Raw genomic sequence first — 25,949 nt, forward strand, 5'->3', positions numbered from 1 at the left:
GCACACACAATCAAATGGACCAGAGAAGAGACAATTTGATTACATGTAACGACAGTAACAATTTAATCAAAGACATTTGTGTCTTAAGTAAGCTATTTTGGCTTAGATTCTGTTGGGCCATTAAGAGAAGTTAATGCATCAAGATAAATTGCTGCCGTACCTTTCATGACATAGACTCAGCATCCATCAGTGATGAGACTCATAGAGGTGTTTATGCAAATCATTTGAAAATCTGTAGAGTACTTGTTATTTTCTGTTGTGGGGGTTACATTTGCTAAGTACGCAGAAACAGTCACAAAGCTGAATGGATAGACATATATATTTTATTAGTTCCATCTCTTCCTGACCTGGTATTTGTACCATGAAGCCTTTCTCTTCCTTACGACTAGTTTTTGTGTATTATTCTTAACCTGTGTTATGTTTGCTTGCTTAGTTTATTTCAATAGGGAAGCAAGGTAGCCCTGTTGAATAATTGATATACTAATTTCAAGATGTTATACCAGTTTAATTGAGAGAAATCATCTATAGTCTAAAATGCTAAATTAAGAGTGGAATGGACATTTTAATATAGAAGTATTTCATGTAAGCAGTCTATAATTCTTGTGCTTTAAAAATTTGATCTAGAGTCTTTGCCATCGTGTTAGCTATTAAGCACGTGCTTCTCATTTTTATGGTCTGGATTAAAAATTGCCACATAAATGGACACTTTATAATATGGTTAATTTCCTTTTATTAAATTGATAAATGCAAAAGCAGAGAACACATTTAGAGTATGATGAGAATTTAGGATTATTGCATTTTATAATTTTTATGTTGTTCATACATATAATTTGTCATTTGTGCAAAGACAGCCAGATGATAATTTCAAAGTATTTTAGCCATTTTTTTTGAGAAAGAAAAGGTCACTTTCAGTAGTCAGAAAAGACATCATTCTACTAAACTAATTTCCCTACATGCAAATTTTGTCATTTTTGCCTCATTAACTATTTATCATGGAGTAAAAAAATATATATTCATGAAGGGGCAGCTCCCAGCCTGATGGAGCTGGAACTAATATTTTGCAACTCTAATGATTTTTTGCATCCTTAATTAGATAGCATAAGGTTGATATGATTAGGTCAGGATGTAGTGTTTTTCATTAAAATACATTTTAGAAGCTGTATTCATAATCTGTCCTTGCAATTAAATAATGAGCCTATGAATTTAATATTATCGACCCAATTATTATCCCATGCAGACGTATACCTTTAATAAATTTGTGCCGTAGGACCTTCATTAGCAACAGAAGAAATGATATTTCTAGGTACATAGGTTGAATGGCTATGGTTCAACTTATAGAACAGTTTAACCATATTGAGAAGCGAAACTTCCATACTTAGAAATTCAATTCCAGAGTGTGCCTTACTATTTGTTGAAGGCTAATTTGGATTGTAATTATTTTATTAAAGAAACTGCCACTTTAGAATGGACTGTTGAAGCTCATGAAAGAAGCAGGATGCCAAGCAGAGATGGAGAGCTGGGTCGGTTGTGCATCGTGGGACAGTGGGGTGTATGTACACAGACAGATGGGTCTGATCAAACGGAGAGTTTGGAAAGCATGACTGCTGGCGTGTCTGCTTCTTGAGTGCTGCATTATCTGGGAACTACATATGCAATTAATGAAGATGAATATTCTTGTTGTCTGTTAGAATAGTTTTCATGAAAGGTTGCCTATACAATGGAAATGGCTCGCCAGGTAAAGAAGCTGCCTGCGGGAAGGTGAGTTGGATCTCTGGGTTGGGAAGATTCCTTGGAAAAGGAAATGACAATTCAGTCCAGTATTTTTGCCTGGATAATCCTATGAACAGACGAGCCTGGTGTGCTACAGTCCACAGGGTCGCAACAGTCGGACACGACTAAGCAATTAAGCACACACGTACAATGGAAATATGTAAGATACATTGAGAAGAAGTTGTCCACTTCTTATAGTGAATGCATTCAGGGAATCACACACACTTAGAAACACACAGAATAAGAATCGTGTTCCTTATCCTTGTGGAAGGGTTGCTGTTTATCTACTAGTTTTGTGTAGGGACCACAACAGCTGAGTTGTTTAGTTCATTCTTGATAAAATTCTATTCTGAAGATCTATACATTTTATAATTTTTAATAAATATAATATTTTTATTTTATAATTTATCTGTTGTAGATAATTTATTTATGATATATAAATAATTTATATATTTATACATAATATAAACATACACATTATTTATACATAATATAAATATATAAATTATTATAAATTTATTTATTATATTGTTATATTATTTATAATTATAAACAAAATGTTTAATAATTTTTATAATTTAATTAATAATGATAACACTTTAGCTTAATATGAATTTAATTATAATTTCTATGGTAATAATTATAGATTCTATACAATTTATAATAAAAGAAGATGATTAAGAGAAGCTGAACCTACAGTTACTGATGAACTATGTACGTAGGGAGGTGAAACTAAGAATGGCTATCAATACAGCAAATTGAGAGTATTGTGTCAGGCATGATATGACTGCCATGTTTTCCTAGAAGTATTACTCAGTTATGCTTGGGGAATACAGCCAGGGAGTGGGGGCAAAGCTTTGACCCGGCTCGTAAATCGCAAAGTGGTAATACACAGAAAAATTGGAAGCATGTTGATGGGGATTTGAGGTGGAGGCACTTGATAGATTTTTCCATGCAAAAGTCTGTATTCAGAATCTGTCCTTGCAATTAAACAATGAGACCATGAATTGAATATTTTCAACCCAATTATCTCTTAGAAAAAGGAGACAGTGAGTTGAAGTATAGTGATAGAAAATACCAAGCAAGTCTGAAAACTGACTGCAGTTTGTTTTGGGTGGAACAAAAATCAGAAGGACAGAAAAGGAGAGAGATCAGTCTGGATAGGTAGACAGGAAACCAGGAAAGTGCACAATAGACTGTATATTTATTAATACCATGGGTAGTAGAAAGCCATTGAAAGTTTTAGTAAAAAGAAGTAACTCATTTGGTTAAGACTTTGAGTTGCCTTTGCACTGACTTTTATAAACTGCTTATTTTAGAGCTCTAATACTTCTGCCTCTTTGAAAGTAAATAGTTTAATGCAGTCTAATTCATGCTTCCATTTTGCATCAGTAAGAGTTGTTTATTCATGAGAGCTCTAAGTGATCCATGACATCCTCTATCCGATTCAATTCCATAGTCACTTATGGACTGTGTGCTTGTGTCATCACAGGTTCATCGTCCTGACCTGTAGCTGAGGGACAAGTCCAAGTCTCTGAGCATTTTACAAGCTTGGTGGGGACTTGAAAGTAGGTGAGGGTAAATAACAAGTGATATTGGAGCTAGCCAAACATGAAATTAGGAATGGGAAGTGGAAGTGGAAACCAGGAATCAAACTGAATCCAAAATGGTGGGTGACAGTGGCGGCTAACAAACAAGAAGCCTTGGATCTTGTTGGCTCCAAGCGCAGATGGGCTTCTTTGAGTCTAGGAGGTGGGCAGTGGGCCTAACTCAACTGGAGCTGAAGAGCATCTTCACTCCCGAAAGCAGGAGAAAAAAAGGGTGGTCTCTGAAATCATTTGCATGTGACATTCCGGTCCCCAACTGAGATCCCAGCAAACTTCGGGGTACCCATGGGAGCCCCCACTTCCAACCATCGGAAAGGCTTTTTGCGCTAAGAATCAGGCATCAAATTAAATATCCACAAGTGAAAAATAAGCATCTTAGGCTCCAGAATAGAATCCTTAGTGAAAGAGACACACAGCGATGGGAAAAGTAAATGACCTAGACTTTGATGGGGAGTCAGCATACTGGGTGCCCAAAGCATTGCTGCATTCAGAAAAACATTCTTTTTTTTCCTTTCTGTTAACAATGTCCCTTAGGGACTTGAGTGAATACAGCTTATAAGTATGCCTAAATTATCTTAAATAAACAGGTTTCTGCTCAGTAATAAAATACCTGTTCTGAACTCCATCTCCAAGGGTATTTTCTTCTTGCATCAAGCAAATTCCAAGTTCTAAAGAAGCATGAAAACAGTTATCTTTTAAAGGTTTTAATATAAATGTGGACTATAATTAGAACTACCCACATCATATAAATTCCAATTCTTGTGCAATAAAAAGATTAGTGTTGATATAATTTGAAAATATAATCCTTAGCTACAGTTTGACATATATGTATATAAATCACATATATATATGTGTACATGTGTATATATATATACATGAAGATGATTTTTAAAATGTATATGACAACTGATATTTCTCTTTGGCTTTGTTTTTTAAATCATAGTAAGCAAGGGGCAGAGGAAAAGTGCTCTGTGTTGGTATGGTGGTTTGGTTAATTGATAGACGTTTCTCCCTTGATCTTTTTTTATCTCTGAACTTCTGGAATGTTTGTTTTTAACTTACCCAATAAATATATTGTTAAACTTTTGAAAGGTCATTTGAGAATGGAGAAAATGATCTCTTCCATAAAATGAAAATGATAGATAAAGACAAAAGAAAGCAATAATGAGAGCTTTCTGAAGATTCTTCAAATGTTTGTGCTTTAAGATCGACAGACTTATTTACATTTGGCTAAGTACTTTCCCCCTTGATTCTAAAATCATTTCTATTTGAAGTGAAGTGTAATCCATATGTTTTTGATTCATTAACACTTAATTTGTTAGCCTCCCTTTACTAGAGTGCTATATAGCAGCCTTTTCATCTTTTTTATAAGCTTATTTTCCTCAGACACAGGAAATCAAGTTTTTCTAAGAGTAAAACAAGCTTCGACTCAAAGAAACATGAGAGAGTGAAAGCACCTATTAGCTTTGAGCTACTTCTGTACTCAGGATGCAAATTTCTTCTTTCCCAACCCCTATGAATCCGATATATTTGTCATTAAACTGAGACACAATACACAGCTTTCTGTTTTCTAACTTACTGAATTTTCCAACTATCTTACTCTAATTTCTCTTCATGATAAAACAGCCAACCACTAACATATTAATGAAGAAGTCATTAGTGATCGTTATTTAATTGCCATATTATTATTTATTCTTATTAATAATGCAGGAGCTACTTATCTTTTAATAATTATGTGGCGGGAAATTAAATTTCATGTAAAGTGTTAAACAATGTCATTTTCTTTTATCTTCAGAAGTATAATGTTCTTTACCAGGAAAATGAAAATCAAACACTTTTTCACATTTTAGTGTTTTTTAAGAAACAAGTTTTCCAATATTACTTGCATTAGTATAGGCTTCAGTGAAACTATTAATAAAATGCAACTCCATCAAAATACAGTCTTTGCTATTCCTATTTGTTCCTGTTAGTTATTTTGTTTTTATAGGGTATTCTCTGGCTTTTAACAGTCACAAGGCTCAGATAAATTAGTACTGCAAAAATGTCACCACAGCATTACTACTTGTTCAGACAAATCATTTGTTTGACTGTGAACACTTGCATTTTGGTAGATCACAGATAATTTAAAAAATAATTCTTAGGATCTAAGTAATACTTTCTTAAGAATGAAAGCAGCAAATAAATAGCTATTTCTGTGAGTCAGTCCCTAATGTCAAGCAATTTACAAGCTGGTTCATTTAATTCTCAAAGCAAACATAAGGGGTTGTCTTTGCTCTCCTTTTACAGGTGAGAAAACTGAGACTCAGAGAGATGAAGTAACTTTATCCATCCATTCATGGATTCACCACTTTTTATTGATTATCTTTTTAGGAAGTATGCACTTTTCTTAGGAGCAAGTGAAAGTAAGATAAAACAGTGTCTCTTCCCTTGCAGTCCAGTAAGGAAGATAAATAAAGTGAAACTGTAATAATGATACAGTAAGATAGTGGAATAATAGAGCTATTTGCTGGATAGTATTGTGGTACCTTAAACAAAGATAGTATTGACCCATTTGAAAGGGGGCATTGAAGACCTCATACTGTAGAAGACGTTTGAAATAGGGATTAAGATGAAGAGTAGTCCAAGGACAAACTGATCACCAAAAGAAAGGATGATGAAAGCAGGGGATAAAATGTTATGATATTTTGGAGCACAGAAAACACTTTAGCAGATACAGGCAATAGGGAGCACTAAGGCTGGATAAACAGGCAAGAATCAGACTCATTGTTTTAGTATCTCTCTTCCTATATCCATTCCAAAACCACCATTCCCAGTAATTCAGTACGAACTGGTAGAAACATGAGCCATGAAAGACTGTAAAGTGCAGTCACAAGTTACAAAGGCGTACATAATATTGTCCAAGGGGTGATATCTTTCATTGCTTTTATAAATTTCCTATTAGTTTTCATGATTATTTTCACAACTAAGTAAAAAACAAAAAAAAAAGACCTATAAAGGTGATCTTTGAAAGGAAAAAGCACAATTTAAAATCCTTTACAAGCCACCATCTCGTACCATTCAGGAATATCCATTCTGCAGAAAGAATATGCAAGGAACAAAACCAGCAATTCAGGTTATGCTCAGAAACAGGGGTTTCGGCCATGACGATATGTCTGCTTCATCGTGGCCTTATGATCTGTCTTCAGACAGAGAGGAAAGAAAATGCCAGACAGCATCAGTGCTGTAAGAACAGTAGGTCCAGGTTTACAGCATGTCTCTCCGTCCATTCTGAGGGATATCTTTCCAGGTTTGATGAAACAGGCACCGTGCTTTCTTTGGTGGCAAAACCCGGTGACACTGGTTTCTCCTGATGCGATTTGGTCGGTGGTTTCTCCGTGTCCGCATTGCCTCCTTTACAGTCAGGAATGCAGTTTGGTTTCCACTGTCACTGCCAGCAGCAGCGGTTGTGCTTTGTGCCTTGATTAGGTTCTAAAACACAGCTAAGCTGCTGTGACTGTTCCTGCTGTATTTTTGGCAGCATCAGCTTCGCAATGCGGGCTCCAAGTGACGCGCACGCCATCAACAGGCACTTCCTGCTTTCCAGGGTGATCCCTGGCCTCTTCTCAGGCAAGCCAGCGGAAAAGCTCTCTGCGTCACTCTGCAACCTGTCACCAGCTTGATCTATTAGTCAGCCCTTTGCTTTAGAAACCTGCTTATTTTTAATTTCTTGCTATGAAAGGTATATTTCTGGGGGTTTTTTTTTTTGGCAAATATTTGATGATTTATCAAATAAAGTCTGTCTTTCCTGAAGGTTGGATCCTTCTAGATTGCCTTCAAACCTTTTTTTTTTCTCTTTTTTCCTTCATATTTGCTGATATTCCTTTTGTGTACAATAAGCTTTTTCTTTTCTTTAGGATGAAATGAGATAGTTTTTTAAAACGAAAAATGCAATTTTAATAAATCTTCAGTTTTTTTAAAAAAATTGGAAATTTTATAGTTTTTAGATATTGCAAAGTCTGAAGGGAAAGAAAGACAAGAGAATCTAAGGAAGGAAACTACCCTTTATGAAGAGGGAATTGGTTCCAACCTCTGGGCAGTCTGCTTGGGAAAACAGTCCCAATCTAATCAATAACAGTGACACTGAGGCTTGCCTCATGCGCATTGCTTCACATCATACCATTTCCTTGTATCGTATATTACCAAAGGAATTTTTTTAATATGCAACCCGAATTGTACCTGTTGATAATTTCTTTTAATGTGTAGACCCTTTAAAAAAATCTGTCCTTCTCATCTCTTAATCTCCATCTTATGCCATATTGCCCTAGGAATAAGCCAAAACTCCTCTTACAGGAATTCTTCCGCATCTCTTAAAATATAGTTAAGAACTTCACAGTGGTCAGAAGACCAGATTATAATATGATAAACGTAGAGTTAAGTGATGAAAATCTTATTTCATTGTTTTAAAATGTTTGCTCTTTAAAATGGGTAAAATGCACTTTAAAATCTTTATTAAGATGCAATTTACATACTTTTATGTCCACTCACTTAAAGTGCCCAGATCAGTGTTCTCTCTCATGTCTACAGAGAAACCTAATTTCAGAATATTTTCATCACCTCAAATACTATCATGGAAATGGAAACATTGATTTAAAAATAAAGCTTGAGAGTGCTTGGAATATATATATATGTATATGTATACGTATATATATATATATATATATATATATATATATATTCTTTCTATTTTGGATTCCAGTTTAAGGAACAAAGTTCTAGGTACTTAAGGTGTACAGGGGAGATCTGGGTTGATTCTGGAGAATTCAACCTTATATAACCCTCTCGGTACCTGGATATTTGCTTTTCCTCAGATATACACTTAACATTTCTAGCTCTAGACTTTTGCCATCGCTGGTTCTTCTCTTGTTTGGCTGGATGCCAAGGCTTGATAAGCAGGAGTCACTTCTATAAATTCCTACAAGTTTTCAGGTAGATTCCATGGTGACAAAATATTACTGTTGCTCCCTCATCTCTTTTAAGAAATCAAACTACTGCATAGAATATTTGGATTCTCAGGATTTAGAAATAACTTCTTATGTACACATAACCTATATTCTCTTTTATAATATGAAAATCCAAGCATTCTTTCTTTCTTTCCCCCTAAGATTTTTTTTTAAGGCATTTTAGAGCAACATAGCCTGGAGGATTTTGACCCCAAGGTTCAATTATAAATGCCAAAAAATAAGTTATTAATAGTATTAGTTTTTGTCTTTTCTTGAGCCTCATACAATGCTAATGATAGTCTATTGTTGCATACCATGCCACCACATAAGGAGAACTGACATTATAGATCATCAAGGCTGAAAAATAATTGGTTCTGTTAGATAACAGTGCTTTTCTGAGAATCATTTTATTTGCTATAGCTTCAGGGTCATTCCAAATATCAAAATTTTGTTAGGATTTTTTTTTCTTTTCCTAGAGAAATGTAGAACAATTTGTCTTGTAACAGACATATTCACTATGTGTAAATGATGGTGGAGACTGACACGGTGAGTAGTTGAATATCATCTTCTTCATCACCACACCTGGAAGGGAGTTGTTATTTTCTGCAATCCTTAAACAGATAAACTGTTTCCCCAGAGTCCAAGAAGAGTCGTGAAGGAACAGTGCACTTTACTGAAAATTTTGCCACACCTCATGAAAGCTTCATTGTCATAAACTAAAGCAGTTGATCATCTTCAAGATGGTTTCCCATGTTTAGAAATAAGTGCTGCATCTCTTTTTGTCTTCTTATTTCCTCAGTTTCTCCTAGATCCTTTGTATCTGTCAAGAAATCTGCTGAGAATTCACTGAAGGAAAGTCTGTCACCTAGGGGCTGGCATAAATAGAAGTGAACCTTCTGCGTTTCTGTCCCATTTTGCAGTGCTAATTATTTTTGATTCTTGTTAGCGGGACATGCTGCATATACTATATCGTATATCCTGACTTAGTTTACAGTGTAACTCGTTTGCCTACTCTTCACCAAGAAAAATTCATATCCCATGTAAGCTCTACAAATGAAATATGACATTCAGTTGTTCAGGAGAGTAGCATGTAAATACCACCGTTTCTCAAGTCTGTTCTTTTGTTTTGGTATAAGGATGTGTGCATGCATGCTCAGTTGTGTACGACTCTTTGCGACCCTATGGGATTTTCCAGGCAAGAATACTGGAGTGGGTTGCCATTTCCTCCTCCAAGGGATCTTCCTGACCCAGGGATAGAAGCTGCATCTCTTGAGTCTCCTGCATTGCAGGTGATTTTTTTTACTGCTGAGCTACCGGGGAAGCCCTGTAGGGATATAGGATCCCTACACCAAATAGATTTGGGTCTATTTTATGTATTGAATTCACAGAGAAGGTAAATCATCTCTTCTCTGCATGAATCAATATTAGAGAAAAGTTTAGTTTTTATCACTAAATGGAAATTATATGGCTCAACACAATTCACCTAACAGTTTAGGTAGTGTTAATCATTCCTTCCTTCCTTCCTCTCTTCCTTCTTTCTTTTCTTCATTCCCTCCTTTCCTCTCTTCCTTTCTGTCTTCATTTTTTGAAAAATTCTGTACATAGCCACTTTCTTATTGTTGGGCAGAAACCAAAGATACAACACAAACCCTCATGTGTAAGCCCTGTGTAAGCCAGTCTACTATGATGATGTTGGTAACGGCTACTCTTTCTTTGAAATGATCCTGTCAATCACTACTATTCCCCATTTTCAATATTCAGGAAAATTGCCACGAGAAAATTTTTTAAGAGGAATATCATAAAGAAACATGATAGCACTAGCTAAACAATTGAATTGAAGCACTTTTTATTAACTGTGTCTTCCAACCTCCAGACTTAGCGAAAGCTGTCGTTTCTGAATGTGCACTACAATGGTGGAAGAGGCCTTTGTGTTTAAATTTTTTCTTAAGCCTAATCATTATGAGTTTATTTGCTTCACAGAGGATAGTCTGTTCAAATTAGTTTTTTATTAATAGATCTATCAAAAAGGGAATAAATATGATTTTCATGTGTTTAAAAAACACAGAGACACTCAGTGTTTCTTTATGTGATTCTTCTATGTTGTTTTTTATGAAGTGTTCCCCAGCCCCAACTAAATTTATACTTGCATCCCAGTGATTAATAAAGCACAATAAATTTTGCTGTTAGGTAATTAGAATGGAAGGGAATGTTTATACCTGCCTTCATTCTGGGTGAAGAATCAGCTTATGTTGTAAGAGCATTATACAAACATATAGATGAGACTATTGTTTAATAAGTCAGAGTTTGGACAGATCATCATAAGAAAACAAAAGTTCTCTAGAGAAGGATATACCTTTTCCTTGGCTTGTTTGTTATTATTTTTAACCCCAAAGATTTTACTTCTATGATCAAACAAAGAGCTCTTTAAATATCCCTGGAAATATAATCAAGTTGTAGATTTTCACTGAAAATATTAAAAGGAAAGATAGTATATCATGTTAGGATCATACATTAGGATCTTTAACACATTGTCAGGATTATTTTGTTTGTTCTTTAGAGAAGCTCTGAGGTAATAAGATCGGACAATTTCACAGGTGAGGGAAATTAGTGAGACAGTGAGATGACTTGTCCATCATAATAAGTGTCACATCCAGGGCTAAAATCTGAAGCGTTTCACCAGGCATGATCTTTGCAAGTATCAAAATGTTTCAGGAAAGGGATGAAAACTTCCTGAATAAAAATATTTTTGTCTTTACTTTTACATTTTTAGCAAATAATGTATAAGTAGGTTATATACCATTTTGCCCTCAATATGTAATTTAGAAATGATAAATGGTAAGAGGACCTCCATGAGATGTTCAACCCAGAAATCTCAGCTTATCTGCCAATACATCAAGAGTCAGGAGTTAGGGAATGAGTTTTTCTGTTTTTTATTCTATGCCAGCTCAGAATTGCAGCATTATTTTGCAAACTCTGACTGTGCACAGGGCCTGCTTGTACTGCTAAGATCTAGTAAAGGAATATTTGGAAGATCTTAATGAAGTCTTTAGGTAAGAAGACTTTTCCAGATCATAGAAGACCACTTAAAGTCCAGAATTTAGAAACATATTTTTACCTGAATCCTATAATTTTAATGGATAAAGATTTCAAATTCATATTAATACTTCATGCATCTCAACATATTTAGGTAGATGATGACAATAATAAAGATATCTTCCTGAAACAAAATGTCTTAGAAAGTAGGCTAAAGTATGTTATTTTGCTCACAAAGAACTAAAATGATAAGACTGAGACCTGATACTAAAAGAATGGCCAATTCTGTGTCAAGTAAGAAAATCAATTCAAGAAGTTACTGGGCTTTACTGTTGTCATTTAAACAGATTCACGGTCTGGACAAGTACATCATCCCAACAAATAAGACATTGGAAGGTAACACATCTCACAAAACAGACTTGAGAATCTAAATAGTAGACAGTAGATCGTTTCTCTTGGCCTCTCTTGGGTTGGTGAAGAAAAACGTGTAGCATAAAAATGTAGTGGGTTGGTTTCAAGGCTCAAGGAAGAAATAGCCATGAAAATGCATGAAATTACCCAGTGCATCAGTTTTCAGCCCCTTTACCTTTAAATGTAGAAGAAGATCCTTTAACATAGTGGTATTTTCACTTCTTTCCCAATAACGTCGTTTAGGCTCTCACCCTCAGATACCACCAAAAGTGTGTAACCCAAGTCAAAATTGCTTGCAGAAGGACTTCCCTGATGGTGGAAGACTTCATGCTTCCACTACAGGCAGCAGGGTTTGGTCCCTGGTCAGAGAACCAAGATTCTGCATGCCACACCTTGTGGCCAGAAGATTACAATAAATTGCTTACAGATTCAATATGTGCACTTTAGCCCACTTCTGAGCAGCAGACACCACTAATTCCCCCCATGTATATGTTGTTCAGTTGCTCAGTCATGTCCGACTCTTTGTGACCCCATGGACTGCAGCACTCCAGGTTTCCCTGTCCTTCACCATCTCCCAGAGTTTGATCAAGCTCATGTCCATTGAGTCAGTGATGCCATCCAACCATCTCATCCTCTGTTGTCCCCTTCTTCTCTTGCCTTCAATCTTTCCCAACATCAGGGTCTTTTGCAATGAGTCGACCGTTCTCATCAGGTAGCCAAAATATTGGAGCTTCAGCTTCAGCATCAGTCCTTCCAATGAATATTCAGGGTATATATGTATATAAAATATCACAATTGTCACCCCTTAAGTGTTTTCCCTCACCCCATATGATTCAAGGTTTTTAGAGTATTTACAGACATCACACGGTTATTTATTTGTTTTGTCACAACCAGTGATTTCCTGGCCAAAGGTCTTTGAGTTTCTCTCCCCTGAATCTTCTCATTTCTCCTGCTGTTTCATCATGACAACATCTCTCTCTCACTCCTCTCTTTCTCTCTCTCTCTCTCTCTCACACACACACCCCCAGTCGGCACCTTTGAGTGAGTGTTCCCTCCTTTTCTCCCCCTTTATACTGTCTCCTTAATTCCACTCAGTATAAATCACTGCATAAGGTACAGGACTGAAGACCTGGGAGCCCCAAACCCCTGCTGTTAAGCACAGGTTTATAGACTTGTTATTTTCATTACTGCTTTATAAAGGACAGCATTTGAAGCAATGTATAGGTTAAGTAAGAGAACACCGAGGACTTCCATTGCTTGGATGTTTGGAAGCTGTGGTCTTGAAAAGCACATGTGAGCTTTTGTATGTGGAAAACTGTACTTGAAAGAAATTAGCACAGCTTTCAAGACTGAATTTGAATTTAAGGATGCTTCACTGCAAGCGTAGATGACAATGTTGTAAGTCTGTATATTACTGAATTTTGAGCAAGAAGTTGAAGTCCTGACATAGTAGGATGAAAAGAACTGGAGCAAAAAGGAGGAAGAACATTTTCAGACTTAGTTTAGAATTTGTGTGTATGTTTAGCTTAGCTTTCTTGCTTATTTATCACTAAATCACTGATGCATTTTCTTTTATTGAATGGCAATATTCTCTTAAAGGAACATGGAAAATTACTTGAATTTTATAATTTGTGATTGTGGACTCTCTTGGATATCTTCTTTAAGTCATTTGATATAGATGAATGTGACTGTGAATATCACCATTTATAAGATACATCTAGGGCGTTTTGTATGGCTTCCTTTTATAAAGTTTAGTATTTAACCCCGAATGCTTTTATATCCTTCGATTAAAGAAGGTCTTCTCCAGCTAAGGGCTTCCCAGGTGGCTCAGCGGTAAAGAATCCACTGCCAATACAGGAGATGCGGGGTCGATCCCTGGGTCAGGAAGATCCTCTGGAGAAGGAAATGGCAACCCACTCCAGTATTCTTGCCTGGGAAATCCCATCAACAGAAGAACCAGAGGAGCTACAGTCCATGGGATCGCAAGGAATCGGACACAACTTGGCGATTAAACAAAAATGACTTCAGCTAATTCTGCACGAGGGCTTTTCTAGGTACTGGCATTTTTATTAACAGTGCTGCTACTCCTCTACTGCTGCTTCCCCTGCCGCTGAAAACAACTTAATAAAGCGCCTTCACATACATAATTTTAACGAATTGCTGTAACTTTTATTTTCCTATTCGATGATCATACAAAGACTTAAGAGAGAGGCTCTAAGACTTAACAGTGTCTAGTAAAAGGCGAAGTGAAAAAGCGAAAGTCACTCAGTCCTGTCGGACTCTTTGTGACCCCATGGACTATACAGTCCATGGGATTCTCCAGGCCAGAATACTGGAGCGGGTAACCTTTCCCTTCTCCAGGGAGTCTTCCCAACCCAGGGACTGAACCCAGGTCTCCCGCAGTAAAGGCAAAACCTGGGAAGAAACTTGGATCTTTTGGTTTTAGCACCTATGTCCTCTCTCTTCTCTTCACAGTTATTTGAATTCGATAGTAATAATATATAACATTATTTTTTCACAAAAGAATTGGGGACAGAGGCTGCTAGTTTATTGCGTATGATGCAATTAAAAGTATTAATTTTTAAAATTAGACACTGAGGATAATTTATTTTATTTTTAAAATCTTATTTGTTTATTTATTCATTTATGGCTGTGCTGGGTCTTTGTTTCTCTAGCTGTGGTGCATGGCCTTCTCACTCTGGTGGTCCCTCTTGCTGCAGAGCACGGGCTTCAGTAGCTGAGGCTCCAGGGCTCTAGAGCACAGGCTCAGTAGTTGTGGGTCATGGGCTTAGTTGCTCCTTGGCATGTGGGATCTTCCCAGACCAGGGATCGAACCCGTGTCTCCTGCACTGGCAGGTGAATTCTTTACCACTGAGCCACCAGGGAAGCCCCAGGATGATTTTAACATCTAGGCTACCATCTACCTTTTGAAAATGTTGAATATATATATCACTCACCACAGTAAGTTATAATCTTTGTGAGAAAATAGCCAATTTGAAGTTACATCCCTAACTTCAAAGAACACATAGTTTTATTAGAATAGGCAGAAACTGTAGATATCCTTTAAAAAAGTAGGTAACAATTTGCGGCAATATTAACGTGATAATGGGTCATCAGTTCCATAGGAGTTGAGTCATCGGGGGACCACATCAGATAGGAATACTGTGGGAGAACTTGTTTCCTTTTTGAAAATCACAGGGAAAAAAAACCTTCTAAAGCTTCAACACTGAAAACGTGTGGATACTGGCTGAATCATATGATTCCAGCAGTGCCTCCCTGATGTCACCTCCTTTTAGGGTTCTCACCTGAGTTACTGCTGTGACCCAGTTGAAATGCAAATACCTTCCTCCCACTTTCAAACTCTAGTAGAAGTGTGGATAAACTTTCCTTTCCTTGGATATTTCTACATAGTGATCCTCAACTTACAAAAGAATTTGTTAAATGCTTAGCCAGCAGGGAAACAAATGAAAATGGAAAATTTCTCAAGCTTACAGCCCAGTTTATGATCCTGCTAATTTACTCAGTGGGAAGACCATTCCCTATTAAATATCACTTTGCAGACACAGCTACCACACCTTTACTCCAAAGAGCCCCTATAAATTTTTAGGAACTTCCTACTTCCTTGCTTTTTAACTCCCAGTTTGCTGCTGAACAAAGGAAACTCTTTACAACCAATAAGATTGGAAACGATCTCCCAGGGATCCTTGGTGGTGGCAAACTAGGATCTTTATTGAGTTCATTTTCTGGCTTGTGAGACACATTCCATCATCCCCTCTCACAAAACCCAGGTGATTTGCAAAGCTATAATGACTGACAGGATGAATAATCTGAATTCAGGGAGAAATTCACTTCTTGTCTTTCTGGGAACAGAATTATTCCATGACAAGTTTAGTGATACAGAACTGTCATCCAAGTATTAAGGCATTCCTACAATATGAAATACCAGAAAACGGAAACGTAGAGTTACTGTACTGTTGGATCACATTAATAGTAAGGGAACAATTTGAAGATACAGAAAAGTTTTCATATGAAAGATAAAATATGAGAGAGGAGGCACTCATATTTAATATGATATCTTGAGCCTGTTACATTTCTTAAAATAACTTTATTTTACCAAGAATAGGAAATGTGCTTTCTAATGAGCCTTTAATCAGCAAGCTTCTTAATTAAAAGAATATGAAGAAAGAGAGGAGGGGAAGCAGGAGGTGCTTTTAGACAGGTCATCCCTCATCCCAAGAGGTATCATGTTGCTTACAACATCAATAAACTTGCTTCTCTTTAAAAGAATTATTTAGTCTGCAAGCAGCAAATAAAATTTTATTTTTTCCTCACATGTAAAGTTTATCACAGGCAGACCACCAGACTGTAGCTAAAAAAATCAAAACCCAAAAACCTCAGGGTTTATTTGATGTTAGAGATCAGAATATTAAAATTCACATATGGGTTAAGATTATGTGTGTCAACTTCCTTTCGTAAAAGTCACTATAGAAATTGGAATTTTGTATGTTTTCATCATTTGTATTTATTTGTGAAATTAAAAAGTATATATGTAATGTTTATCAAGGAATCTTTTCAGCTGTTAGATATTTGATGAAACCTCGCAAAGGATAAATCACAGAATTATCCTAGAGAATGTGCCATATGACTAAGTAATGGAAAAAGGAATCTGAATTCATGATACATAGGAGCTGGCTATTAGAAACTTTATGTCAGATGCAGGTTATCTGACAAAATAGCTGTATGTAAAGTCTCAGGAGAAGAGAGATGGGTGCTGGAAAAAATTAAAAGTAATGGCTAAAAACTTCCCCAATCTGATAAACTATATTCATTTAAGATTCAAGAAGCTCAGCAAATTCAAAGATAAGCTCAAAATAAACTGCACTATGAAACATAATTAAGTTGCTGAAAAAAATCAATCCTGAAAGGACCCAGAGAAAAGTGACACATTACACATAGGGGGTTACTTAGAAACAATGCAAATACGGTCAAAGAATATCTTTAAAATGTTGAAAAAAAAAACTGTCAGGTAAGAATTCTGTATCCAATTAATATATCCTTTAAGAATTGTTAGGTAGTTAGAATAGGAAAGTGAAAGTGAAGTCGCTCAGTCGTGTCTGACCCTTAGCGAACCCATGGACGGCAGTCTACCAGGCTCCTCTGTCCATAGGATTTTCCAGGCAAGAGTACTGGAGTGGGTTGCCATTTCCTTCTCCGTAGAATAGGAAACAGGAGTCCAAGATGGCGGTGGCTACAAGACAAGGAAGGGAAAAGTCCGCGAAAATAGAACAAAGGAAGGTCAAAGGAAGGTACCAAGACCTGAGTGAAAACTTCAGGTAGAACAATACTCCTGGCTAAGCCCAATTTGCATAGGGCAGGCCCAGGGGGAGGAAAAAAATATATAAAATGAGGAGCCAAAGCGTGCTCTCTCTCTCTCTCCCCCCCCACCCCCCTCCCACACGCTGGGACGTTCTTCTCTTTGTGTCTTTGGGTCGTCGGTCGGCATGCCCTCATGCTTCGAGTATGGATTTTCCTGCTATTATCTAAATAAAAGATCTGTAACACGGAGCTGTAACACTGATTTGTCTAAGAGCTAGAACACGGTCCGTTCGAGACCTGAGAGCTATAACACGGTCTGTCCAAGACCCGAGAGCTGTGACCCGCCGAGGGCTCTAATGTCCGTCACCCCAAATCTTTGTTGTGACGAGACAGAACCGAGGAGCATACACTTGCCTGACAGAATGAAAGATAAATAACATATCCTCATGTAAAAAAAAAATGAGAGAATTCATCCAACAGATAAGCTACAGAAGATGGGCTGAAAGAAGTTCTTCAGGTTGATGTGGAATAACACCAGAAGAAAACTAGAACCCTTAGGAATGATGGTAGAAGAACAGAAATGTTATATATCTTGGTAAATATAATAGACTATTTTTCTCTGCTATAGACGTCTATAAAATACCTGTATGTGTGTGTGTGCTCAGTCATGTCTGACTCTTTGTGACCCCATGGCCTATAGCCTGCCAGGCTCCTCTGTCCAAAGGATTCTCTAGGCACGAATACTGGAGTTGGTTGCCATTTCCTCCTGCAGGGGATCTTCTCGAACCAGGGAATCTTACCTGTGTCTCTTGTGAATCTCCTGCATTGATAGGCTGATTCTTTCCAACTGTGCCACCTGGAAAGCCCCCCATAAAATATGTATGACTATTTAAATGAGAAAAAAATGTAACATTGTCTTGTATATTTCGATATAAGCAGACATAATACATACAGCAATACTAATATGAAAGGTAGATAGCACAGAGACCTATATGTTTGCAAGCCTTCTGTTTCATTTAAGATGGTAAAATATTAGCTGTAATAGACTATGAAAATTTAGGAACATACATTTATAATCCCTAGAATAAACACTAAAGTAATGTACAATAAAAAATCCAAAATGTTGATTGAAATGAAATATCGGAAATATTCAAATACTCCAAAAGAAGATAGAAAAGGAGGAAATGCTTTTTAAAAAGTTATGACAAGGAGAAAAATAATAAAATGGTGGACTCAACTCCAACAAAATCAGTAATGAAATTATATTTAAATGGTCTAAACAAACCAACTGAAAGCCAGTAATTATCAAATCAGAAAAAAAGCAGAACATGTATTCAAGTATTTGCTGTTTATTAAAAAAAAGCTCACTTTCAATATAGTAATATAGACAGACTATAAGTAAAATAATGGAGAAAAATTTAGAGATTAATGTGACTTTGATTTAATTTCTCATCCTAATTAGTATAAGAGCAGTAAAAATTACACTCTACAAACATTCATTATCCCTAGATCATTATATGGCTTTACATTGACTATACATAGAGGAGAAATAACACTGGAATTAAGGCAATAATAACATCATGGGCAAACCAAGTGCAGTACCCTGACATGGCTCCTAGGAAACAGCTCTTTTGGTTGCCTGATGGTTGATATCACTGTATGCAGGTCTGTCATTGCTTTGAGGGATAAGCTCTGAATAGTTTCATTTATTTAAAAAAAGTCCCTCTTACTGGCTCACAATGGCCAAAAGAAGGCTTTGGTGATCTCTACTCGAGTCACTGCAATCATTGTGCCCAAGATTTTCTAATACATCTGATTAAAATCTACTTTATTTGTACAAGATCAACCTCACTTTGAGTACACAAACACTAACAAAAAAACTTGAGTGATAATATTAATTTTATAATATCATAATTCATAAATGGTACCATACTGTCATGAATATAAGTTGTTTTTTGCTCAACACCTAGGAAATTTCTTCTCAAATTCACATGTAATATTGTAATAACTCATATTCTGAGCAATAAAACAAAAAATTAATTGCAATATTTCTTCTCTGAGCTCAGTGAATATATTCCCAGAAGTTCACACTGTCTCCCTGAATTTTTAAAGGCAATATCTTAATGTTGATAATATTAAAATTTATATTCTAAATAATATGTACAAATACCTTGTAACTATTCACTGCCATGCAGTTGCAGTAGCACATGAAATTTAACCTCCCCAAGGAATATGTTGGTTCCACTCTCTTAAAGCCAATCCATAAAAAGCTCAGCTTTGAAGTTAGAACTGGGATGGAGAAAGATAGTACTTTCTTTCTATCCTGAAAGATAGTACTTTCAGGATTAAAGCCTGAAGCTTGCTCCTTCTTGTTCCTTTGGAATTGGTAGATAGGAGTAAGAGGTGTAGGATCAGGAGAAACAGAGGCGAGTTCTAAAATATATTGTTCTCTATCTTATATTCTCATCTTTGGTCCAGAGAGGAGGTGGGTTAAAGCAGCTGATTGAATCTCGAATCTCATATCCTCCCCCTATCCCTTATCCTACAAAATTTAAGATTGTACTAAAAAGTAGGGTACAAAGTATATGGTAGAAGTAAGATTTCCTATTCCTGGAAGTATGGGGACAGATCTAGAAAGATCTCCTGCCGTAAGTGGAGAAGCTGGAAAGGCACCTGAGTTGAAAAGCACCCAACTGTGGCCATTCCACAGCATCAGCAAGATCAGGGCTTGGCTGGAGGTGATGACCCAAACATAGAGGAATCACAGCAATGTCAATAAAGGCTGACAGTTAACTGAATTATCCAAGGACCATCACTGGGTTCTGTTCAAGTGGACAGCCATCAGCTGGGCAAGCAGTGAGCAGGCGATAAAGGAGATAGCCTTAATGACTGGAAGGGGTGAAACACCACGGAGAACCAATGGCCCTTTGCCGTCATCTTGCACGTCACCTAAAACGTATTGTATTCCCACAAGTCTCTAAGGAGTCTCTTCGCTCTTTGGAGAGAAGCAGAGTCACAGGGAAGAAAATTCTAAAAATAATAAATGAATGAGCTCTTCAAAAAAATCTCTATGACGTAGCTTTTATGAATTGGATGGGTTTAGAATGTGAAGTGGAGAAGGCAATGGCAACCCATTCCAGTACTCTCGCCTGGAAAATCCCATGGATGGAGAAGCCTGGTAGGCTGCTGTCCATGGGGTCGCACAGAGTCAGACACAACTAAAGCAACTTAGCAGCAGCAGCAGCAGAATGTGAAGAACGTGGAATGAAAGTTGACAACCAGGTGTTAAGAGTGAGCAATTAGGAGATGATGCAATGGCACTTACTGTGGTGATGGCAAAGACCAAGCAACTTCCTTTTCAAAGGAGCAGGATGGGCTAGAAATCAGTAGTTCTATTCCAGCTATGTTACATTTGAGATGTCTAACAGAGGTAAACTCCAATACTTTGACCACTTCGTGTGAAGAGTTGACTCATTGGAAAAGACTCTGATGCTGGGAAGGATTGTGGGCAGGAGGAGAAGGGGACAACAGAGGATGAGATGCCTGGATGGCACCACCGACTCGATGGACATGAGTTTGGGTGAACTCCGGGAGTTGGTGATGAACAGGGAGGCCTGGAGTGCTGCAATTCATGGGGTTGCAAAGAGTTGGACATGACTGAGGGACTGAACTGAACTGAACAGAGGTACATATGCAGATGTCAAATAGTTGGATACAAAATCTGTAGCTCACGAGAGAAGTCTGGGAAAGCAAGATAAGTTTGAAAGTCATCAACATATGTTGTTGTTCGGTCACTATGTCAAGTTCAACTCTGTCATCTCACAGACTGCAGCATGCCAGGCTCCCCGGTTCTTCACTATCTCCCGAGTTTGCTCAGCTGAGTCGGTGATGCTATCTAATCATCTCCTCTGCTGCCCCCATCTCCTCTTGCCTTTGATCTTTCCCAGCATCAGGGTCATTCCTAATGAGTGAACTCTTCACGTAAGGTGGCCAAAGTATTGGAGCTTCAGCACCAATCTTTCCGATGAATATTCAGGGTTGATTTCCTCTGGAATTGACTCTCAAGAGTCTTCTCCAAAACCACAAACTGAAAGCATCAATTCATCAACACATAGATAGCAGTTAAAGTCTAGAAAAAAGATGTCAAGAGAGGGTTGAGAGTTGACAGGAAGAAGACCACTGTTCTAACGACGATGTGTAGAGGTCTTGTAAAGGAAAAGAAATGAGCAGAGACTGCATGCCAGTGGTAGCTAAAATCAGTGTATCTTCCCCAAGAAAGGATTTAAAATGTTTGAGGCATTTATCACAGTCTGGTGGCAAAACACAGACTCAGTTGAGATAAAATTGCGAGTAAAAAAATTGAGAACGTTTGTGATTCAGGTAATATTTTGGGCACAGAAGAGAGGAAAAATGATGAGAACTCAGAAAGACTGTGAGAATCAGATCCCCACGTTCTGTTTATTTCCACTCGAACTTGATGAATCTGGGACAAAGCTTCCAAACTGAACAGCTGGAATATGATATCCATCATACACACTGTGGAAGCGAGAGCTCCCATAGCTTTTTATCCCGTGTATTAATAAGTCTTGGGGATGCGAAGGGAGAAAATTTAGTTAGGATAATGTTGTGTACTTCTGTGTGGGATTATGAATCCTTAATGTTATTGTCTCTACTGATGTTTGTTGGAGTAAGAAGAGGCAGCTGGCTCTCTGTGGTTTTCACAAGAAGACATCCACCTCACCAGGCTATCACAGTGAGAAAAATTTTAAATGCATAAATGAAGATGGATCATGGTCCCAGTCCCATTGCTTCCCTTTGTGATGCTTTTTGCCCCGAGATTACACAAATGGATGGTTTTATGGCCACTCAACATAGCACAGCTGTAGATACAATATATAATACAACAAGAAATTGTTCGGAAGTGGGGAGAGGGAATGGTGGAAACATTATCTGTGCAATGCTGTTGAGTTCAAAAGCTGTATGCGTCAGCCCATCCCATCTAGCACACATTGGCCGTGTAAGTTAGTGGTTCCCTACAGCTACTCTTCAATTATAGGCACGGCTTCTTAGAATGTTCTTGACATAGTGTCTTTCTTTTCTTCTTCTCTTTGTGAAATTTTGCTTGTGCCAAATGCAAAAAAAGAAAAAAAGTTTCCTTTCATCCTTTGTCATTTTCTGCAGATCATTTTCCTGAAACTAGGGCCAGCTGAAGTGCGCCCTGGTGTGAGGCAAGGCCACCGAAACACCAACCCATTACACCAGACTCATCAAATGTGCAATTCTCCTTGTGATCCACTAATTTTCAAAAACAATGGAGTTTTACAGTCATTCATAAGGAAGCCCCAGGAGCATGGAACGATATTGAAATTAAGCTTAGCGTGTGAAAACATTATGTTCTCGTCTTCCAGTCCCTCTGCATTTATGTCTCTGCGCTCTGAGTGATAACATTGCTATAAAACCTCGCAGCAAAGCTGGATGTGTCACTCTGCTTCTACCTGGGGGGGGTGAGGCCCCTGTAAATCTTGGCTCTTGCAGGACTCGAAGCTGATTAAAGCGTGCTGGCTTGCTCTGGAGCTCCGTTCCTTCCTGTGCTTTCACTGTCACTGCCAAATACCAGCAGTCCCTGACAGGGCTCCCCGGCCTGCCTCTGCCAAGTGGAATGTTTTGAAATTAAAAATCTGAAGAAATTGGTGCAGTGAATGCTTGATCAGGTGGTTTCTCCTTAGGAAACTGCTTAATGGGGAAAATTCAGCACAACCTCCCAGGGGCGGCCCAACACAGAACTTGAATTTAAAGAAACAGGATTTTTTTTTTCCTTAAATTTGATACAAATAGGCTCAAGTGCCTCAAAGTAAAGACCTTTGTTTGTTGAGAAAACTATTTTTTTTTTGAATGATGTTTATTTGATCGTTGATGAATGCACGCTCATTCTAGAAAATATTCAAGAGCGGACTACTAAAAGTATAAAAGACAAAATAGAAATGATCCATAATTTCCAGAAGTAAAAGTGAAAGTCGCTCAGTCGTATCCGACTCTATAGTCCATGTGTAGTCCATGGAATTCGTCTGGCCAGAATACCAGAGTGGGTAGCCATTCCCGTCTCCAGGGATTTTCCCAACCCAGAGATCAAACTCAAGTCTCCAACATTGTGGGAGGATTCTTTACCAGCTGAGCTACCAGGGAATCCCTCAAATCTCACCAAAATTTAGGTCATACTGTATCTATATATCTATATACACACACACACACACACACATACACATATATGACAAATACTGGTGGCTGAGACAGCCTTGTGGGAAGCCTTATGTTGGGAAGATCCCCTGGAGAAGGGAAAGTCTACCCACTCCAGTACTCGGGCCTGGAGAATTCCTCGAACTGCATAGTCTGTGGGGTGGTCGCAAAGAGCCGGACACAACTGAGTGACTTTCGCTTTCACTTTCAGATAGTAAAAGAATCTGCCTGCAATGCAAGAGACCCCAGTTCAGTTCCTGGGTCAGGAAGATTCCCTGGAGAAGGAAGTGGCAACTCACTCCAGTATTCCTGCCTGGAAAAATCCCATGGGCAGAGGAGCCTAACAGGCTACAGTCCATGGGGTGCATAGTTGAACATGACTGAGTGACTAACACTAACTAACTAACTATATACATATATATATTCCAATATACTGAAAGCATTTTTCAGTGTTATTAAAGATTCTGAGAATATGAAGTTAATTATTTGTATAAAAGTCCATTTCATGGAAGTACCAACATTGATATAATTTATTTCCTATTATTCAACATTTAAGTACTTTCTTCCCTAATTGATGCTTTTGAACTGTGGTGCTAGAGAAGACTCTCGAGAATTCCTTGGACTGCAAGGAGATCAAACCAGTTAATCCTAAAGGAAATCAACCCTGAATATTCATTGGAAGGACTGATGCTGAAGCTGAAACTCCAATATTTTGGCCACCTGATGCGAAGAGCTGATTCATTGGAAAAGACCTTAGATGCTGGGAAAGATTGAGGGCAGGAGGAGAAGGGGATGACAGAGGATGAGATGGTTGGATGGCATCACCGACCCAGTGGACACGAGTTTGAGCAAACTCCGGGAGATGGTGAAGGACAGGGAAACCGGGCGTGCTTCAGTTCACGGGGTTGAAGAGAGTCAGACACGACTTAGTGACTGAACAGCCACCACTCCTAATTTTACATTATCATGAATAATAAACAAAGAACATTTTTTTTGTGCTAAGTCTGATCCATCTGTAATAATTTTCTTATGGTCATTTTTTTAGCAGTAGAATTTCCAAGCCAAAAGATATAAAAAATTTGAAAGACCTATTATCAAGTTACTCCCTAGAAATGTAATAACTTATCATTAGTGATTCAAGATAATGTGCATTTTCACCCATCATTAGCAGCACAAAGAATCACCTTTAAAAAAAAAATTCCTTTGCCAATCTGAAAGAGGATTTCATTATCTTAATTTGTATTTTTTGATTGGTAAAAAATATGAAAAACTCCACATGTTTAATGCCTATTTGTATGTATTCTGTGAATTATTCACTTATGACATTTGCTATTTTTCTATTGGGGTTTTAGTGATTTTATTTTTTTTAACTTGTCAGAGCTCAATATTGATTACAGCTATAATGTTTTCCTTTGGCTATCTTTTTTTGTTGTTGTTATTATAAGCATGTTTCCAGTTTGTCACTAGCTTTTTAATAATGACTGATTTTTTTAAACGAGCTTTAATTCTTAGTGAGAAATTTTTCTTTTTGAGTTCTCTCATTGTTTTTGTGACTTCTAAGTCTTTTTCTACCCCTCAAATTAGTTAATTAGTCTAAAATCATTGCTAGATTTTTTTTTTCATGGTTTTACTTTAAACTTAAAAAAAAATTGATCTATCTGGGGATTTATTTTGGTGATGGCATCATTAGAACCCAATGGGAAATCCACCATTTCCCTATCAGTCAAGCTTCTCTTAACTATTAAAGACATGTATACACTAGAATTTATTTTGAAAGGCTAAATATTTCACTGCATATATTCTCAAGTCTTGTGGACCATAGCATTTTAATTACTTCTCATTAATTTGCATATTTAATCACACTACATTTTTCTCATTGCTCTACCATTTATTGCATATGCTATTTTTTCTTTCAGATGAAATTTAAAGTTGTATAGTCAAGTTAGAAAGAAAAATGTCAGAATTGTAACTGGAAATTTTTAACATTACAAGACAGTCCTCATTGTGAAATGTTAACTGATATTCACACCATGGGAGTGTGCAAGGCAAGAATTCTGTCCAGCTCGTGTAAGGTTTAGTTAACACAGTACTGTGTACAGTCAACACTTTCTGGACAAATTAGCTTGTGAATATATTTTATCAATAATCCTCTATCTAGGAAGAAATAACTTATCCATCATCATCTCAAAAACACTTATAGCTTGTAATCTATATTCCAGACATATAAAATAATTAACTAATCAATATTTTCATTTTTAGGTCCCTCAAGGAAACGTTACAGTGTTCTTTATATAGGTTAGATACATTTTAATATACTTTATAGTTATTTTAAATTTACTTTAAATAAAACCACATTTTTAAAAAAATTAGATCTTTTAACTGCTTGTGTTCTTAAATAGTAAAGTTACTGATTTAACAGGATTTTATTTTGTGTCAGATTTTTCTTTTAAAGTCTCTTATTAATAAAACTAGAGTTTTCCTATTTATTCTCTTCAGTTGTTTGGACTAGTGAGCAACTTTGGCCCGTTCCTTATTCCTCAATGATTATATTCCTTATTTTAAATTCTTATCTTATTAAATAGAAATTGCCCATGATTTC

The 25,949-nt window shown here is 37.1% G+C and overlaps 1 protein-coding gene and 1 long non-coding RNA gene across 2 annotated transcripts in view; both read left to right on the forward strand.

Moving 5' to 3' along the window:
• LOC145519051 (uncharacterized) overlaps window positions 1–25,949 on the forward strand; it is a 238,044-nt gene that overhangs the window by 178,082 nt on the left and 34,013 nt on the right. The gene's annotated exons all lie outside the window — the stretch shown is intronic.
• Window positions 17,508–22,993, forward strand: LOC145516606 (uncharacterized). The gene is made up of 2 exons (XR_014061538.1): window positions 17,508–17,711; window positions 22,298–22,993. It is a non-coding gene; the product is annotated as an uncharacterized LOC145516606 (long non-coding RNA).

The sequence above is a fragment of the Giraffa tippelskirchi genome, chromosome 8 (assembly GCF_054371585.1).
Source record: "Giraffa tippelskirchi isolate mGirTip1 chromosome 8, T2T-mGirTip1v1.2.pri, whole genome shotgun sequence".
In the NCBI taxonomy this organism is placed as follows: Eukaryota; Metazoa; Chordata; class Mammalia; order Artiodactyla; family Giraffidae; genus Giraffa; species Giraffa tippelskirchi.